The sequence below is a fragment of the Vicia villosa genome, linkage group LG6 (assembly GCF_029867415.1).
Source record: "Vicia villosa cultivar HV-30 ecotype Madison, WI linkage group LG6, Vvil1.0, whole genome shotgun sequence".
Taxonomy (NCBI): Eukaryota; Viridiplantae; Streptophyta; class Magnoliopsida; order Fabales; family Fabaceae; genus Vicia; species Vicia villosa.
Window position 1 is genome coordinate 28,975,914 of NC_081185.1, and position 4,710 is coordinate 28,980,623.

The 4,710-nt window shown below is 41.5% G+C and overlaps 1 non-coding gene across 1 annotated transcript; it reads right to left on the reverse strand.

Annotated features, from left to right (window-relative positions):
• Nucleotides 1-612: 612 nt before the first annotated feature.
• LOC131615303 (small nucleolar RNA R71) lies at nucleotides 613-719 on the reverse strand. The gene has a single exon (XR_009287725.1). It is a non-coding gene; the product is annotated as a small nucleolar RNA R71 (small nucleolar RNA).
• Nucleotides 720-4,710: the final 3,991 nt, after the last annotated feature.

The following is a 4,710-nucleotide window of genomic DNA, read 5'->3' on the forward strand; positions in this document are numbered from 1 at the left end:
ATATCGTAACTCACTGTTACACCGTAGAGACTAGGACAATTCTTCCCTTTCTTTCTGAACGATTGTATGCCAAATACTCGTTCACAAGGAGGAGATTTAATACAACGAATTAACGAGATCGAACGTTTCATTAACGTCAAACGTCGAGCTCGCAATCTTCCCGAAGTAACAGAAATTCCGATTAATCAGGAATTGACTCTTACTGATCAAATCAATCAAATTATCCCGAAGTTAGAGATGGCCGCTATTCGTCCTCTTAGAGACTATGCCGCTCCTTCGCGCGCTGAACCGCATTCAAGTATCGCGCCACCTGCGATTGAGGCAAACAACTTCGAACTGAAACCTTCGCTGGTCCAAGCTGTTCAACAGAATCAATTCTCTGGAAGCCCTGTAGACGACCCCAATCTCCATTTATCTGTGTTCGTGCAATACGCCGAAACTATCAAAGCCAACAACGTTAGTTCCGAAGCTATTCGATTACGCCTTTTCCCTTTCTCCTTGAGAGATAGAGCGAGAGCGTGGCTTCAATCCCTGCCTTCCAATTCCATAACTACGTGGGACGAATTGAAGAGAGTATTCTTAGCGAGATACTTTCCGCCTAGCAAAACTGCTATGCTTAGAGGTCAAATCAACGGATTTACCCAGAAAGATAACGAATCACTCTTCGAAGCTTGGGAACGTTACAAGGACATGCTTAGAATATGCCCTCATCATGGACTCGAACCTTGGCTGATCATCCATACTTTCTATGGTGGTCTCTTATATAACACTAAAATGACTATAGATGCCGCTGCTGGCGGAGCATTAATGGACAAACCCCATGATGAAGCATACAAACTCATAGAGAACATGGCACAAAACCATTACCAATGGGGTGGAGAACGCGCCGCTCTAGAGAAAGCCCAAACCAAAGGAGGAATGTACGAAAGAAGTGGTATAGACCGCGTTAACGCTAAAGTAGACGCTTTAACTCAAAAGATCGAGAACTTAACCATCACTCCTTCAGCCACCGCTGCCGCTGTAACACCTAACTGCGAGATTTGTGGATTGACTGGACATGTAGTTGCTGAATGTCAACTCTTGACTGGAGTCCCATCTGATCAAGTAAACTATGCTCAAGGAAACCCTTATTCTAGCACGTACAACCCTGGATGGAAAAACCATCCGAACTTTTCTTATAAGAACAACAATGCGTTGTATGCACCTGGACAAGCACCTGCTGTACCACCTGGCTACCAAAAAGCGCTTGTAGCTGCTCAAAACACCCCTAGGAAGTCAAATCTAGAAATCATGATGGAGAATTTTATAGCTTCCCAACAACAAACCAATAAGGACTTCCTAAATTAAAACATCCACAATAGCGAGCAACTAAAACAACTATCGAACAAAGTAGATGCCTTAGCTACGCATAACAAAATGCTAGAAACTCAAATCTCACAAGTAGCTCAACAACAAGCACCTACTGCTGCCCCTGCTGGCACGTTTCCTGCTCAACCTCAACCCAATCCTAAAGGACATGCGAACGCGATAACACTACGAAGTGGAACGAATTACGATGGACCCATAGATCCTAGAACTCAAAACAAACCCATGTCACAACAAGAGCCAAAGGAAACCCAAAAGAAAACAACTGACGAACAAACTGCTAAGACTGATGAGAACAATAACGAAGTGGAACCTGAAAAAGAGAAACCTTATGTTCCACCACCGCCTTATAAGCCACCAATTCCTTACCCTCAGAGATTAGCTAAATCAAAAACCGAAGCGCAATTTAAAAGATTTGTAGAACTTCTGAAGCAATTAAACATAACCATACCGTTCACAGAAGCCATAACTGAGATGCCTTCGTACGCTAAGTTCTTAAAAGAAATCTTATCAAACAAAAAGAAACTCGAGGATAACGAAACTATAACGCTTACCGCTGAATGTAGCGCTATCATCCAAAACAACATGCCTCCAAAACTGAAAGACCCTGGTAGTTTCTCTATACCCTGCGTAATAGGAAAAACCATCATAGAGAAGGCCTTGTGCGACTTAGGAGCTAGTGTTAGTTTGATGCCTCTTTCGACCTGTAAGAAACTCAATCTAGGTGAGCTTAAAGCAACGAGAATGTCCCTTCAACTAGCTGACCGTTCAGTTAAATACCCTGTAGGAATGTTAGAAAATATCCCTGTTCGTGTAGGTCAATTCTACATCCCAACTGACTTCATCATTATGGATATCCAAGAAGATTCTAACATCCCGATCATATTAGGAAGACCATTTTTAGCAACCGCTGGTGCAATTATAGATGTAAAGCGAGGAAAGCTTACTTTCGAAGTAGGAGAAGAGAAAATAGAATTTATCCTTTCCCAATTCCTAAAAGCACTGTCTATAATTGACACATGCTGTTCTGCTGACATAATCGACGAGTGTGTCAAAGAAGTAAAATCCGAACCAAATAAGGAATCTGAGATCCTAAGAATTCCTATGCCGCCAATTCTTGAAGATGACAACTGGCGTGAGGAATATCAAGATAACCACCTGAGTGAATGCTTAGCCTTAACTCCCGATCCTATACCTGGACCTAAGAAACCTGTTATAGAGCTGAAAACACTTCCTACCGATCTTAGATACGAATTTCTAGATGAAGAACTAAACCGACCAGTTATAGTGAACGCCAACTTAGGACGAACCGAGACTGAAAAATTACTTAATGTCCTAAGAAAATACCCTACCGCTTTAGGATATAACATATCAGATCTTAAAGGTATAAGCCCTTCTCTGTGTATGCACCGCATTATGCTCGAAGACGATAGTAAAACCTCTAGGGAACATCAAAGGCGAATAAATCCTATTATGAGCGATGTGGTTAAAAAGGAAATCCAAAAACTGCTAGAAGCTGGAATAATATATCCTATATCCGATAGTAAATGGGTTAGTCCTGTTCACGTCGTACCAAAGAAAGGAGGAGTTACTGTAATCACTAATGCTAAAGGCGAATCTGTAGCACAACGTACCCAAACTGGATGGAGAATGTGCATTGACTATAGGAAGCTAAACAAAGCTACCCGAAAAGACCATTTCCCTTTACCTTTCATAGATCAAATGCTCGAACGCCTAGCTAAACACTCGCATTTCTATTATCTGGATGGATACTCCGGATTTTTCCAAATTCCTATCCACCCTGACGACCAAGAGAAGACCACATTTACCTGTCCTTATGGTACATTCACCTATAGACGAATGCCTTTTGGACTCTGCAATGCACCCGCGACCTTCCAAAGATGCATGATGGCAATATTTGCCGACTTCCTAGATGGAATAATGGAGGTCTTTATGGACGACTTCTCTGTCTGTGGAGGAAGTTTCGAAACATGTTTAGAAAACCTTGAAATGGTACTTAAACGATGCGTAAGCGTAAACCTGGTCCTTAATTGGGAAAAATGCCATTTCATGGTTCGACAAGGAATTGTACTTGGACACATCGTATCCGATAGAGGAATTGAAGTTGATAAAGCAAAAATTGAAATTATGGAAAACCTTCAACCTCCCAAAACCGTTAGAGAAATAAGAAGTTTTCTAGGACACGCTGGTTTTTACCGACGTTTCATTAAAGATTTCTCTAAAATAACAAAACCCTTAACTGAACTACTAATGAAAGACGCCGAATTTATTTTCACCAATAAATGCACTGAAGCATTTCAAACGCTTAAACGAGCATTAATCTCTGCGCCAATTATGCAACCACCCGACTGGAATGAACCTTTTGAAATAATGTGTGACCCAAGTGATTATGCTGTAGGAGCCGTTCTAGGACAAAGAAAGGATAAGAAACTACATGTCATATACTATGCGAGTAGAACCCTAGACGAAGCTCAGATGAATTACGCCACGACAGAAAAAGAATTATTAGCTGTCGTATTTGCATTAGACAAGTTCTGTTCTTACCTGGTAGGAGCCAAAATAATCATATACACTGACCACGCCGCCATTAGGTACCTCCTAACCAAAAAGGACGCCAAACCAAGACTTTTGAGATGGATCTTGTTACTACAAGAGTTCGACCTGGAAATTAAAGATAAGAAAGGCACTGAAAATGTCGTAGCAGATCACCTCTCTTGATTGGAAAATCTGAAACCCGAACAAGTACCAATTAACGACGATTTCCCTTATAAAAGACTCATTGCCCAATTAGAAGTGAATGAATTCGAACCGTACCATCCAAACTCTGAAACCAACAAATTAGCAGAAATAGCTTTAGCCCGATCTGACGCACCTTGGTATGCAGATTTCGTAAACTACCTAGCTGCTGGTGTGCTTCCTCCTGATCTAAGTTACCAACAAAAGAAGAAATTCTTCCATGACCTAAAACATTACTATTGGGACGACCCACTCCTGTTCAAAAGAGGCCCCGATGGAATCTTTAGACGTTGTGTACCCGAGGAAGAGATAAGAAGCATAATAACACACTGTCACTCTGCACCGTGTGGAGGACACCATAGCACATCTAGAACCTGCGCCAAAATTCTTCAATCTGGACTCTTCTGGCCCAACCTATGGAAAGACGTTTATTTTGCTGTACTAAGCTGTGATAGATGCCAACGAATCGGAAACATTTCAAGACGCGATGAAATGCCTCAAAAGGGCATTCTGGAAGTAGAAATATTTGACGTCTGGGGAATAGACTTTATGGGTCCGTTTCCATCATCGTTTGGAAATCAATATATA